Source organism: Sinohyriopsis cumingii, chromosome 11 (genome assembly GCF_028554795.1).
Source record: "Sinohyriopsis cumingii isolate HCF-2022 chromosome 11, ASM2855479v2, whole genome shotgun sequence".
Classification (NCBI taxonomy): domain Eukaryota; kingdom Metazoa; phylum Mollusca; class Bivalvia; order Unionida; family Unionidae; genus Sinohyriopsis; species Sinohyriopsis cumingii.
The window spans coordinates 7,177,105-7,193,802 of NC_142971.1; the positions used below are offsets into that span (position 1 = coordinate 7,177,105).

At 33.9% G+C, this 16,698-nt stretch overlaps 2 protein-coding genes across 5 annotated transcripts in view; one reads left to right on the forward strand and one right to left on the reverse strand.

Moving 5' to 3' along the window:
• The window catches only part of LOC149787571 (protein deacetylase HDAC6-like), a 548,042-nt gene that overhangs the window by 267,802 nt on the left and 263,542 nt on the right, over window positions 1-16,698 (reverse strand). The window lies entirely within an intron of this gene.
• LOC149787572 (protein trapped in endoderm-1-like) overlaps window positions 6,499-16,698 on the forward strand; it is an 81,878-nt gene continuing 71,678 nt past the window's right edge. Inside the window, exon 1 of the mRNA XM_089973732.1 lies at window positions 6,499-6,672. The gene's annotated coding sequence lies outside the window, so the exon portion shown is untranslated. The remainder of the gene's footprint in view (window positions 6,673-16,698) is intronic.

Below are 16,698 nucleotides of genomic sequence, written 5' to 3' on the forward strand. Positions count from 1 at the left end.
AATGCGATGAAGTATCAGCAGCATCATCTGCGTTTGATCCGATTTCACGAAACAAATTCGTTTATCTGAATGGTCCTGGCGGTAGTGGTAAAACCACACGAGCGATAAACTTATTTTCAAACTCTGATATGATAGTGTTAACTCCAACTCACAGGTTAGCAAGAGAAATAAAGCAGCGTGGCGTTAGTTCTTGCACGTATCACAGTTATTTCAAGTACAGTGGTAGATTATGGGATCCGGCTCGAATGGGAAACAAATATATCAACAAGATTATAGTATTTGATGAAATTTGCACAGTAAATTTAGTTATACTAAAATCATTCCTAAGTTGGTTAGAAGAAAAAAACACCGCAGTAATAATGTGCGGCGATCACGGCCAACCTGATCCTATTGATGGTGAATCTCCTCATAGATGGCTTAGAAATTTTGTGGATTATTATGAAGAGATTGATGCTGATTATAGATCTAATGATATTTTACTGACCGAGTTTAAAAAAATGATTCGGTTGCAACCTAATAAATTTCAATGTGATGTGATGAGAAAAATAATTGATGAGACTCCGATGGATAATTTTCTAACTTTGTGGCGTCCAGATCATTTGATTGTTGCTAGTAGGAAAATTATTCGCGATGCTATTCAGGAAATACTATTCAAACTTCACTGCGAGAAATTTCCAACGTTGCAGGTTCCGTTGTGCTATAGGCCTGCTGATACCAGAAAACAAAATATTAATGTTACTTTGCCATACGGAGAAGAAAAAATATTAGTTTTGAATGATATTATTTTCGTTGATATTAATCTTGTCAATGATGCGATAAATGCTGAAAGATCTCCATGGAAACTTGGATATGCAGCAACGATACACTCATCGCAGGGATTAACAGTAGATGGCCAAGTTTGGATTGTTGATGATAGAATTTCCTGGTCAAATTTAGTTTATCTAGCCGTGTCTCGAGTAAGAAAATTATCTCAGTTAGGTAGAATTAGATTTCACATTAACGAAGATGGCGGTAATTGAGTATCCTTTGGAATTACTTGTAGTTCCTCTTTGGTAAATCCTCGTTGTGGTGCTAGTGAATCTAGAAAATAAATTGCTGGCCTTCCTGATGATCTTGTTACGGCCGATATTTTATGCGTTGTAACACTCCAGTTTGGATCGGTTGCTCTTTTTCTGCCACCCTCGGCTTCTCCTTCTTTATACAAATATCTAACCGTGACACTACCTAACACCGGCGAAATTATTGAACTTCGCTTTAGTGGTATATTTGGTTTTGTAATTGCAATTGCGGGTTTCATTGATATTGTTCGTGTTACTTCGTTATTTAGTGCGTTAATCACGTGAGGTAATCTTGTTACCCAATCGTGAGATCGTTTATCTTGGATAAATTCGCGCGCGTACTGATATCCGAATAATCGTTCTGCAAGAGTTTTATTGAATCTCTCAACGATAGCTTGATTGTGATGAACACCTACAATACCGCGACGGATTTTAACATTATTCTTTTTCATCAATGAAGTAACCGCGCCAAGAAATTCTCGACCTGGATCAACCTGGAGAAGCTTCGGCCATGTTAATGGAGATCGTGAATAAATTTCGCTAAACGCCTTAGCAATATCTGTTGCTGTTTTATTCGATAACGGTTCCGCTTCTTTGTACCTACTTGCAATATCAACAACCGTCAGAACATATTTGTATATAACTCCGTCAACGGTATCGTAAGGAAGAAACATTAAGTCGGCCTGATGAACTTCGTTAGGTACACTGACAGAGAAACTCGCATATGGTATTTTCTTAGGCGGAGGAAGATAAATTTGCCAAACAGCTTGCTTTGATAACCATGATGCAGCGGTGGAGTGTTTTACTTTTGCGGCCTTGGCAAGTTTGGCAATTGCTGATTTTCCTTTCCAAAATCCTCGCGGAGAATAATATATCTGCTCCATTATAATTTACCAGCACCGAGAACTAATTTACCTTTCATTGCTCCTTTTATCAACCAAGTTGCCAATTTTTCTTTGAATTTTTTATTAGGTACTGCGTCTATTGCGTGAATTAGCTTCACATCAGCGAGATGTCGTTGTTCTAAATCTCCACTGCGATATGCGAGATCGTGATAGTAGCATGCGTTATCAATAGCATTTACTGGTTCTTCACCAGGATTTGGTTGATTATTATTATTAAGTCTTATATCTAGCCTTGTACCAGGTCCGCAATAGTTGTATCCTGGCAAATGTTTCTCTCCTGGATATTTCGCCCAAGGCAATCCTGGCAGATTTTTCATGGAGGCGGTAATGTCTCCTCCGGTTCTTCTATCTTTTTTTTTACGAATCTAAATTTGCTTGTTCCACAAACCGCACATTCGCCTTTGATTGCATTCCTGTTGTTGCGCGTAACGACTTCGATTGGATTTAGCGTAGCAGTTCGAGTGCGACACTTAACACAATATGAATCCATAATATTCTAATAACATGAATGTAATTGATTTTTCAGCCACGAAAAAACGCGAGCAAGTAAAACACACCGAGGCATTACCAAATTCGATAAGAATGATAATCATTGGACCGTCGGGATCTGGAAAAACGCAGTTATTGCTAAATTTGATAATGAGATGGCTAAAATGGGATAAATTGTATTTAGTTGCGCCATCCGTAGATGATCAGCGATGTTATCAAGTACTAAAGGAATTTAGCGATAATACTGAGGATGGCACAATAGAATTTATAACGGATATCAATGAAACTCCATCAGTGGAAAATTTAGACGGTGATGCTAATAATCTTGTTGTTTTTGATGATGTGATGCTGGATAAGCAAACTAATCCGGCTAGGATATTCTCGCGTGGCCGACACAAGAACACCGATGTGATTTACGTGACGCAGCGATATACGCAAATTCCGAAGGTAATTAGAGATAATTGTAATATTTTATCGGTTTTCAATGGCGTTGATACTCACACGCTGAGGAATATCCATCAAACTTGGTGCAATGGCGACATGGATATAAATAAGTTTAAAAGTTTCTTTAGTCACGCTCAGGCAACTCCGCACGGATTTGTCACGATTAATCTTCATGATCCTCGTAGTAGATATCGAGTCGGTCTTGATCAAATTTACTCATAAAATTGCAACCCAAATTCAATTACGGCAAATAAATTTTACAATACCCCCCCCCCCAAAAAAGCTGCCATTTTTTTTATGACCGAAAATGCAAATTAGGGGGGAATTTTTCGGATTATTTCGCGTAGGAGGCTTTATTTTTGAATTCTGAGGCTTCTACGGAAATTATTTGTCTGAAAGGCTTAATTTAGTCTGTGCCACCTGGTCTGTAGAACTTCCCTGCTGCTGGATATTGATGGTAGTTTGTTCCATTAAGTGTGAAAAGTTGTCTACTGGTACATAGTTACGTTGGGTCAGTAAATTATGTGTAAACAAATGTATGTATGTATGTAAGTGTGTAAGAAAGGGTTGCATTATTTATCATTTACATGCTTTTTGCAGCAACAAAGTCTCTACCATAAATGTAAACTAAGTCAATGATACTTTTTGAGGAAATATAGTTTATATAAAAAATGTTTACCATATGTTTAAGGATTTTATGTTTTATCTTATTTACCCTTCACTGAATTTTAACATTTTATAATAATTTTATTTATATTTTTTTTCTCTCTGTATTTCATGTTTATACCTGACTGAATGAGTTTATCTTCATTAAAAATTGTTGTGTGCAATTCTTCATTCTTGCTTTTTTCAAACTTAAATATGTGTTTTTCAATTATCCGATATAGCTGAACCGTAGGTTAAGCCAGATGATCGAAAATATTTCTGACAGGATAAAGCAGATTACCTGTTCTTTACATGTCTCTGAAGTCTGAATACAGACATACAGATGGGGGTAATGTTTGTTTCACACAGGGCACCATACTGCCACATGCCGGCGCTGGATGGCACCATACTGCCACATGCCAGCACTGGATGGCACCATACTGCCACATGCTGGCGCTGGATGGCACAATATAGCCACTATTGTACTAAGGTGCTGAACAATATAGACACAAATACATGTTCATTCAACTGAAAATCATAAGATAATTTGGGTAAACAGTGATTACTAATAGTCGTCTGCATATCATATGGCATAAGATCTTAATTGGAAACTTTGTTACTGTGGGTCTTTATGTAAACTAGCTGAATGTTTAGTAGCTGAATTATGTAAATATACATCTTCTACATGATGTCTTCAACACATCAGCCTATGTCAAGCATCATGAAAAATATTACCTCAAAATGTAAAGTCACTGATTCTTTACAATAAAAAAGCAATAATTAAACATAAAACCACAAAACTGAGGATTCTTCTCAGTATAATTTCTGTGCATCTATTCCTAAAACTTGGCACAAAATAAACTACTTGTGTTGCTGTGCTATAAAACACCAAAAAAAAAACCATTCCTAAATATCCCACCCTACTGCATGATGATAATGTGACTCTATGGTAACACAAAAAAGCACATAAATGTTCTGTGTACACAGATAGACCTTCTGCTGATGAGCATATGTACTAAGTTTCTGAGTAAATCAGCTTACAACCAGCTGTCAATAAAGTCAATAAATTGTACAAATGTCAATAAAGGCAATAAATTGTACAAATGTCAATAAAGGCAATAAATTGTACAAATGTCAATAAAGGCAATAAATTGTACAAATATCAATAAAGGCAATAAATTGTACAAAAGTCAATAAAGGCAATAAATTGTACAAATGTCAATAAAGGCAATAAACTGTACAAATGTCAATAAAGGCAATAAACTGTACAAATGTCAATAAAGGCAATAAACTGTACAAATGTCAATAAAGGCAATAAACTGTACAAATGTCAATAAAGGCAATAAACTGTACAAATATCAATGAAGGCAATAAACTGTACAAATGACAATAAAGGCAATAAACTGTACAAAAATCACAGAACAAAGATCTGTCAATCTTGAAATGATGACCATAATATGTTGCAAGTAATAAAGGGCAATAACTCTTATAAAACTTGTGAAAACACAGTGATTTGAAGCTATACAGGTCTAAAAAGTGAAAACCATAAAAAATTTAAAATATTTGCCAAGTTTCAAAGCAAACAACCAAAATCTGAGAACTAGTTGCAATAACGATATTGTGTCGTATACTGCATTAAGCTACAAGACAGAAAGGGCAATAACTCTAAACGAAAATTGTGGAACAAAGTGATTTGTTGATATGTGCATCTTCAGGTGATGACTATATTATTATTTACTCAATTTCATGACAATCCATTGGAGGACTAGTTGTGCAAATAAAATTATGTCATACAATGCTACAGAATTAAAAGGCAATAATTCTTAAAAAATTGCCATCACTTTTCAATATGCACATGTATAGGTGATGACCATATCAAGTTTCATGGCAAAATGTGTGACTAGTTGTAACGAGATTGTACCAGACAGAAGGATGAACAGAATGATGGACAGATGGATAGACACAATGATTGCTAAACGTATAACCTCTCTACTTGGGTTTAAAAAAGTAAATATTTGTACTTTTGTGAGGGAATCATCTCATACAATACATAAAGAGACATATATTCTCAGTACATCTCTAAAGGATTTTAAGAAATTGTACGTACTATAAATACTAATCGAGACCAAAAAACTCTTGCATAATGACTGTTACCTTTAAAGCGTAAAAATATGGTAAGGCCTGGAAAATAAAACTACAAGAAATGCAATGGACAAACACAATTCCATACATGCAACAATAGTAACTATTAATCTGGTGGGCATGAAGCCCTTGCTTGCAATGCATGGAGAAAAGCCTATACTTGCTTAGATGTTGGGTCTAACAACAAACAATATAGACCCTAACTGGCCATTGCATAATGGACTGGCAAATCAGGGTCTATGCTTTGTGTTCTACTGGTTAATTATTCCTAACAAACTGCATAGACCCAGATCTGCCAGTGCATCATGCAAAAGTAGATCTGAGTCAATGAAGTCAGATCCTGCTTACACACAATTATATTGTACTTGTGAACTTTATAAGAAAATCCATTAATGCTTCCTATGTCACCCAAGTCTTCTATTCTAAGGTGCAAGCAAAATTTGGGTCATCACAATGAAATAAAAATCAAGCAGAGCATGGTAAAAATGAATCTTAACTAACATCAAGTTCTTTTTATTAGAGACCTTTGACATATTAACTTATCAGTTACTGCAAAATGATCTCATTTCTTAAAAAGGAACAAAGAAAAACCCAACCCAAAAGGATGATATGGTGTGGATCTTCGTAAATTCTATTCTTAATCTAAAGCATTGTTATATTGTGCATGTACTAATTATACCTCCCCCCACATACACACATTCTTCCCATAAGGATGCTATTATCTTTACCTGTCTGGTGTAATTAACATGTTCTGGAAAAGACAATTAAAGTAACTCCATATGATGTCTCAGGTGTATGAGTGCATGTTCCTAAAAGTCATCCAGTAAACTAGTGCTGAACTAAGAATGTCTGGGTAGAGAATGATATATAAGCAAAACACTGGAATATACAACTAGATCTGGATCTGGCACCATAGTCTTCCATAGCTTTTTTGTGATCTTAGGATGAACAAGTATTGATTCAGTGGATTCTCATCATGAAGATGTCAGGTAAGAATTTCTTCATCCAATTTAGGTCATTATGCCAAAGTTTGCTTACAAAAATGATCTGAAAATTTTGATCTAATATTATGGCATATTTGGAGTAAAGACTATTCAAGGTTTTATTGATGGTTTGTTGAGTTATCTTGTGGTGACTGCAAGTAAAAAGTCATCAAAGAGGCAAATTTTGCTGGAGCTCAATAAACATGGACACACATTAAACATGGACATACATTAAACATGGAAACACATTTTATTTAGTTCATGAAATTTTGTGAATCAATTTATTTTCAGCAGTTTGTGTCTAAGTACAAACTCAACATTTTTTAAGTTATTTTTTATTTAACAAGTTACAATATTCAGCTGAAGGGAATGATCTAAGAAAACCAGAAAAATCCGGAGAGGATTAATGTGAGCTCATACTATCTTGATAGAGTTAATTCAGTGGACTGCCAAGTGGACTGCCAGGTTGTGGATGATATATTATTATTCATCAGGGCTGAAACTGACCCTACTACCACAAACTCCATCCAGCTGTATGTCACACCTAAAAACTGACCAGTGTCATGTCAACAAACCCAATAAACTGAACAACCCCTGGACACAGACTAACTAGCCTTATTTAGTTCAATTATATGGTAACTCTGAACATCAATATCTAAAACAATTAAACAGTCAAATGTCAAAAAGTTTAAATTTCAGTCACAAGCACTACCATTCTTGATGATGTTACAAGAAATTTCAACTAATACAAAAACAAATGTCCTCATGATATATGAGAGGATAAAGTTCTTCACTGGCAGGGTAAATTGCTAGCAATTATGTCAAATCGGTGGATACCACTGTCAACAAAAACACACAAATCACATTATCAGGTGTAATTGTCCTTGATATATTGAAAAATGATTAATTGATGACAATGATTTACAACCGGTGGCATTGTGCAATGAAACAATGGCAATAATCAATGCTTAATTAAATGCTATTAAAGATTCATATGTGAAAGACATTTTAGTTTTTTTAAATTACCTGAATGAACTATACATGACATCTTTTTGTTAATTTTCATTCTTGTAGAATCTAGTAGCAGACTGTCATTCTTATTAAAAAATTTAATTAACAAAATAATCTGATAAAAGTATTTTGAGCACAAACAGGTCAAACTTCTGACATGACAATTTTTTATGGCACTTTTCTGAACCTATTACTGGCTATATCATGCCGATGAAACAATAGCCAAGTGTCTTTCCCAAGGGACACACCAAGGTAGCCAAGTGTCTTTCCCAAGGGACACACCAAGGTAGCTGAACCAGTTCTTGGATTATGAGTCTGACTAAGCTACCTAGGTACTCAAACGTTTAGATTAGTTGATCATCAATTCAACTATTACAGTGAGTGATTGAAATTAGATTAGTTGATCATCATTTCAATTAATACAGTGAGTAAATGAAACCAATTAAGATATGTCTATGACGACATTACTTATTTAACACATTAACCCCTGGAGGTTTTTGTCGTTTTCGCCTGAAATTCGAGTAGGAAACACATTTTGAAAGCTATTTCTGAATGCATCCGAAAACACCAAATCCCAGGTGGTTAGAAACATAGTTTTTCATTGGCTATTTGGCTTGCACATGAGCAGAAGGGTAAACATTGGGGTTCTTTTTCTTGTATAAATGGACATCCTTTGTTGCTATACATGCAAAGAAATAAAATCCAAATATATAGACAGCCGGCATGGCTTTACATGTAGAGAAATAAAATTTGTAGATGTGGAAAGCTGTTGTTGTGGGTTTAAAAACAATTTTATGCTCATGAAAGACTATAAGTGGTGGCCAGTATATTTGGTGGAGAAAGAACCTAAGAAGCTACTGACAAGCTTTCTTGCATACTGATGTTGGCCGAGGTTGGGATTTGTACCTATGTGGCCATCGGTAGAATATCAGTGATCCATAAAGGCAAGCACTTTTGACCACTCGGCCACCTGAAGCCCTGTATATGTGGACATGTATATTTAAATAAAATATGTGGACAGCATGTTTATGTATATAAACTGTATAAGTCACCAGCATGTCTATGTAAATAAAATCTGTACATGTGTACAGCATGTCTATGTATATAAAATCTGTATATGCAGACAGCATATCTATGGGAATAAAATCTGTATATGTGGACATCATGTCTTATAATGGAAATAAAATCAGTGTATCAGTGTATGCAGACAACATGTCTATAGAAATAAAATGTGGACAGCATGTCTATGGAAATAAAATCTGTATATGCGGCAATGTCTATGGAAATAATATCTGTATATGCGGACATGTCTATGGAAATAAAATCTGTATATCTAGACAGCATATCTATTAAAACAAAATCTGTATATGTTGCTATGCATGCATAAATATAAAATCCATTAAAACTAGTTTCTTTTTAATATTATCATGCATATACCATCTTAAATGATTTTGATGACAAATGATTGAATGAGAAATAACCTTCTGAAAGTAATCAAGATAAAAGCTTTAGAGATCAATGAAGTCCAAGCAAAGATTCTCCAGAAACAACGAAGTTAAAGCAAGGATACTTTCAAAAAATGAGGACTTCAAAAAAGCCAAACTTCTAAATGTATTCATCCCAACAAGTCACTTTTTACAAGAGCTACATTCAGCAATCATTTTGACTAATGCAATATTAAAATGAGAAATATGTATGATGTAAACAGTACAAGCATTGTTCAGATGCAAAAAAAGCCTGTAAAATAATACTAATTGGGCACATCGAATAATACTGAATGGGCCTGCAAAATAATACTAAATGGGCCTGGAAAATAACACTAAATGGGCCTTTTAAATAACACTAGCTGGGTCTGTAAAATAATATTAAATGAGCCTTTCAAATAATAATAAATGAGCCTGTAAAATAATATTAAATGGGCCTGTAAAATAATATTAAATGGGCCTTTTAAATAACACTAGCTGGGTCTGTAAAATAATACTAAATAGGCCTTTTAAATAACACTAGCTGGGTCTGTAAAATAATACTAACTAGGCCTTTTAAATAACACTAGCTGGGTCTGTAAAATAATACTAACTAGGCCTTTTAAATAACACTAGCTGGGTCTATAAAATAATATTAAATAGGCCTTTTAAATAACACTAGCTGGGTCTGTAAAATAATACTAACTAGGCCTTTTAAATAACACTAGCTGGGTCTATAAAATAATATCAAATAGGCCTTTTTAATAACACTAGCTGGGTCTGTAAAATAATACTAAATAGGCCTTTTAAATAACACTAGCTGGGTCTGTAAAATAATACTAACTAGGCCTTTTAAATAACACTAGCTGGGTCTATAAAATAATACTAAATAGGCCTTTTAAATAACACTAGCTGGGTCTGTAAAATAATACTAAATAGGCCTTTTAAATAACACTAGCTGGGTCTGTAAAATAATACTAAATGGGCCTGTAAAATAATATTAAATGGGCCTGTAAAAAAATATTAAATGAGCCTTTCGAATAATACTAAATGGGCCTGTAAGATAATATTAAATGGGCCTCTAAGATCATATTAAATGGGCCTTTTTAATAATACTAAATGGGCCTTTTGAATAATACTAAATGGGCCTGTAAAATAATATTAAATGGGCCTGTAAAATAATCCTAAATAGGCCTGTAAAATAATATTAAATAGGCCTGTAAAATCATATTAAATGGGCCTTTCAAATAATAATAAATGAGCCTGTAAAATAATATTAAATGGGCCTGTAAAATAATATTAAATGAGCCTGTAAAAAAATATTAAATGAGCCTTTCGAATAATACTAAATGGGCCTGTAAAATCATATTAAATGGGCCTTTCGAATAATACTAAATGGGCCTGTAAGATAATATTAAATGGGCCTCTAAGATCATATTAAATGGGCCTTTTGAATAATACTAAATGGGCCTTTTGAATAATACTAAATGGGCCTGTAAAATAATATTAAATGGGCCTGTAAAATAATACTAAATAGGCCTGTAAAATAATATTAAATAGGCCTGTAAAATCATATTAAATGGGCCTTTCAAATAATACTAAATGGGCCTGTAAAATAATACTAAATAGGCCTGTAAAATAATATTAAATGGGCCTGTAAAATCATATTAAATGGACCTTTTGAATAATACTAAATGGGCCTGTAAAATAATACCAAATAGGCCTGTAAAATAATATTAAATGGGCCTGTAAAATAATACTAAATGGGCCTTTCGAATAATACTAAATGAGCCTGTAAAATAATATTAAATAGGCCTTTCGAATAATACTAAATTGGCCTGTATAATAACACTAAATGGGCCCAAGAAATAATACTAAATGGGCCTATTAAATAATACTAAATGGGAAAATTACAAACGTTATAGAGACAACAGTTACACTAAAATGAAAACTTTTCAGGAATGCCTTCACATTTAAAAAGCTAAAATAATATAAATAGTTTCTGCTGAGTCCACACAATACACTTTTCAATGCAGAAAAACAACATCAACGCCCCAAACCTATCAGTCATAGATAAAACTATCCAGTTCCAACAATAAAAAGAATGAATTATTTCAAAACTGTTTTCATTACAAATGTACTTTGGGTCCATTATATTGATTAATAACTTAAAAGAGTCTTGCTACATATCAGCTTTACACCGTAAGTGTCTTAAATGGATGATATTATAACAAGGCTTATCTACCTCCTGCAGTTACTTTTTTGTATATAAATATGTCAGTATGTGTTATGCAGGAGTCTGACTAGCAAACACTTATCCTAGTTTTGTCTTGTAACATGTATACAGTTTAAATTTTGTATATATATATATATATATATATATATATATATATATACAGTTTAAATTTTATATATATATATATATATATATATATATGTGTGTGTGTGTGTGTGTGTGTGTGTGTGTTATGCAGGAGTCTGACTAGCCAACACTTATCCAAGATTTGTCTTGTAATAATAATAATAATAATGAGGACTTTGTATAGCGCCTAATCTTTAGAAGCTCTAAGTGCTTTACAACATTAGACAACACCTATAAGATAAAAAACATATAATGATATGATTACAAAAACAAAGCAGTTCGAGTCTAAGATTCAGCCAATGTTGGTATGTGAGAAAGCTTGCCAGTAGCTTCTCGAGGGTCGGTGGTTCTTTCCGGGGTTTTATCCGGGTTCTTCCTCCACCATTAATACTGGCCGCCATGTATAGCCTATCGTGTGCTGAAAAATGGCGTTAAACCCCACAACAACAACAACAACAACAAAAACAAATACCATGAAATTACAAAACATTAAAAAACATGCTGAGAATATTTAAGGTAGGAAACATTATTAGGTCTTTAAGTTTGTTCTTGCAGTCGAAATAAGTGAGTTTTGAGAATGGATAGCCAGTGTAGGATACAGAGCAGAGGGGAGGTGTGCTTTGATCCTGGAACTCTAAGTATGATCCGAGCAGCTGTGTTTTGAACTTTTGAAGTTTCTGGAGCAGATATTGAGATGAACCAGACAGAACTGAGTTACAATAATCCAGTCTTGAAAGTACTAATGAACACACAAGTGTTAAATTAGCATATATACAATTTAAATTTTGTTGATAACTAGTCTGGGTCTGTAATTTCTATGTGCATATACACACACACACACACACACACACACACACACACACACACACACACACACACATCTCAAAGTAGAGTAGTTCTATTTTACAACAAAGAAGCATTACCCTCGCTAAAAATGTTTATTATTATCATTATTATTATTATTATTATTACAAGCCCTATTGCCATAGCCTTGCTGTGAAACCTTCTGGCTTGTTGTAATAGTCAACAGCCTCAAAACAAAGGAATGGACTAAGGGCCCTGCAGGACCTGTTGTAATAGTCAGCAGCCTCAAAACAAAGGAATGGACTAAGGGCCCTGCAGGACCTGTTGTAATAGTCAGCAGCCTCAAAACAAAGGAATGGACTAAGGGCCCTGCAGGACCTGTTGTAATAGTCAACAGCCTCAAAACAAAGGAATGGACTAAGGGCCCTGCAGGACCTGTTGTAATAGTCAACAGCCTCAAAACAAAGGAATGGACTAAGGGCCCTGCAGGACCTGTTGTAATAGTCAACAGCCTCAAAACAAAGGAATGGACTAAGGGCCCTGCAGGACCTGTTGTAAAAGTCAGCAGCCTCAAAACAAAGGAATGGACTAAGGGTCCTGCAGGACCTGTTGTAATAGTCAACAGCCTCAAAACAAAGGAATGGACTAAGGGCCCTGCAGGGCCTGTTGTAATAGTCAACAGCCTCAAAACAAAGGAATGGACTAATGGCCCTGCAGGACCTGTTGTAATAGTCAGCAGCCTCAAAACAAAGGAATGGACTAAGGGCCCTGCAGGACTTATTATTGTAGTGGACCAAAATAATGTATTTTGGGAGATTCTAAGTGATGTGCTTGGTCTTGGAATATAAAGACACAATCAGTGTTCTAGAAAGGAGTTGATTTTATAAGTATATATAAGTAAGTCCTCTGCATGGCTGATTGACAATTACGAATAAATGGAGAACTTTTTGTTTGTTTTGCTATGTTACATCAAACATAAGGATGAAAAGTACCGTAAATAAAGTTGTGTCCACTGAATGGGTAGCCATTCAAGATGTGTTGTCTAAAGTACCAGTAGGGGTTAGGTGTGTGATATTCCTCTAACCTGTGTTTCTTTGTTCTGTATGCCATTTTTTAAACACCTAAACTTAAATCTGCACTATAAAATCAGGCAAATAATGATGTGTCACTGTACCCTACAGTACAGTACAGTTCGGTTCAGTTCATTTTACTTCGGTACAATACGGTACAGTACAGTACAGTACAGTACAGTATTCATGCAATATCTTAGTCATATTAGACCATGCATCACCACTAAACAAATGTTACCTCTCAAATCATGGCAAAATAGGGTTTATGACGATTATGATGATGCATATCTATCAGCTAATATAACAGATATTGCAAAGAAAATTTTAAAAAGTTGACCTCTCAAACATAAAACCTATTATAAGCTGAATATAACAGAAGCTCCAAGCATGATGAACAATTTCTTCCTTGGAGCACCACTTTACTGAAGATTACCTCTTGTGACTCTTGTTTGTGGAAAACCTACAGCTCAGTAATAATGCTTTGATCTAGTTTTGTTAGCTTCTCTTGTTATAACACAGGTTATAAGATTAATATCATAGCACAGCTCATGAAAGGGTAGAGATGTTTCTGTCAATCAGTAAGAAATTGGTTGGAGGTGTTAACTTATGGCACTGCATAATGGGCACTAAACCACATCAAAGGGCAGACTATCCAAAACAAATTAACTTCTATCCAGAAAGGTCATAGATAGAATTTCAATTTGCTTATTTGTGGGGTCCTTGCATGAATGTAATCCATATATCTTTATCTTTATCACAGAATATGAAACCTTGATTTACAACTGTAAAACACCTATGCCAAAATAGATTTAAATCCAAAAGAGTTTAAGAATTTATGAAAAAAGAAACTGGACATTGTCTCAAGCCCACCCACCCCAAGTTTTAAGTTTGTGGTGTATGTCTTTAATTATTAACAGAATTCTTAATGTGTCATATTTTTGTGTCACTATTTTATAAAAGGACATGAGAACTCTGAAAATCAAAGTTTAACAATCACTACACCAGTCAGACAATGCTATGGGTAATTAAATGTTGTTTGCTATGATTGATAGGTAAATTTTGTACGATTCTGTATGAACAAAAGCTTGACAGTGACATATTTCCAAATTCATGCAATCACTGACACATGCTCATGATTTCTGCTAAAATAAACATGATGTAAAAATAGTAAAACTTATACAAGTCAAAAATTTTAAATAATATTGAAATAATTTTAGCTAAATAAATCAAGATCAACACATTCATTTATGATTTGATGGTATTATTTCATGAATTAAAAATGTACCTGACCAATCAGATATGCAGAAGCAATTTGTTTTGAAAATCAAACACCAATTATTACAACAGAGTTTATTTCAAAAATTAAAAAACAAACAAAAAAACATACTAAGCCAGTTATGGGTAAGAATAGCCAATTTGCATGCACTTAAATGGCTTCACTGGCTAGGATGCACAAAACAATATACACAATCTTTACAAATTTAGACAAAATTGTAATTGTCTCAGCTGTCATGAAAGCAATGTCCAACACTATAAAAAAAATGAAAGAAATAAAGTTTTACAACATTAAAATGCTGAAGGAATGACAATACATTAGGTTTTTATTTGCAAGACATGAAACATTGCATATAATTTGAATAGGTTTTACAAATAAAAACACATTTTAAAAAAGCATGAACCTAGATGTATTTTACTTCAAGCAAAATTTTCTCTGGAAACAATTTTGCTCAGTTAAATGGTCTTTTTGGTAAACTGACAGAGACAAAGGCAATTACAGTTAAAACAGCATTTCTTGTAATAAGCTGGATTCTGGAGCAACATCCTGAATGAAACTTTTAAATGACTGTCATGGAACTATGTGTAATTAATGTCAATGCATTATATATGGAACTATGTGTAATTAATGTCAATGCATTATATATGGAACTGTATGCAATTAATGTCAATGCATTATATATGGAACTATGTGTAATTAATGTCAATGCATTATATATGGAACTATGTGTAATTAATGTCAATGCATTATATATGGAACTATGTGTAATTAATGTCAATGCATTATATATGGAACTATGTGTAATTAATGTCAATGCATTATATATGGAAATGTATGCAATTAATGTCAATACATTATATATGGAACTATGTGTAATTAATGTCAATGCATTATATATGGAACTGTGTAATTAATGTCAATGCATTATATATGGAAATGTATGCAATTAATGTCAATACATTATATATGGAACTGTATGCAATTAATGTCAATGCATTATATATGGAACTGTGTGCAATTAATGTAAATGCATTATATATGGAACTGTGTGTGTAATTATTGTCAGTGCATTATATATGAATGAAGATATACTCAGTTTCATTAGTGCATGCAGCATTACCTGAGGGTATTTTTTTTGTCTTTAGTTATTTGAAAAATACTGACTTTGGTTCACCCAATATTGCGTAAGTAAAGTGCTTGCAGTGAGAAACCAAATTACCTCAAATTATCGGCTGTGGATTTTCAACCACAACTTGGGTACTTATAGATTAAACTGTCAACATACAACAAGTTTTGTCATGAAGCTGTATACTTAATGGGAACAATCTTCAGCTGTAAAGCTGTTTTTATGATGAGGAGTCATGGAACTCTGTGGGGTTTTGTGCAATCCCTATGGCAAGGTTGATAGTGATGTAAGCTTAGATAAGGTATTGGTATACTCATAGTGTGGGAACAAAGCTTTGGGACCAGCTTTGTGGGGAATAAAGAGCCTCTCCAGAGATCCTTCAGCAAACTGAGAAGGCTGGGTATGCTTGATGGTATTTTGACCATTCAATGAACCCGAGATAGTATCATGAATGTCAGTATGTCACCAAGAGATAAATTGCACCATTTCTGATCACTATATGAGCGAAATCGATTATTCAATATATGAATGATAAATCCATATATCAATTATAAGTTCCATGATTCGACTCTTGTTTGATTACTCTTTGAAGTTACATATTTTAATCAGTTCCATGTCAGAATGTTCTTATTTCTTTATACCAGTTGCTGAACTTGAAAGTTAATGAATTTGCCTATGGTTATTATTCTTACTTCAACAGCTGCTGTTTGATTTTACTATTTTACATGTACCCTTAAGCTAATGCTATGCTACAAAACAAAATTGATTAGAATCAGCCAATACTTCAATCAGTTATTCATGGAGATTGCAAAAGAAATACTCTTTCATGCTAACATCTGCTCTAGTTTGATGTCTATCATTTAATGTTCTTGTACTGTTAGCTTTCAGACAATCAAAACAACTCTGAGGACAAATGATCT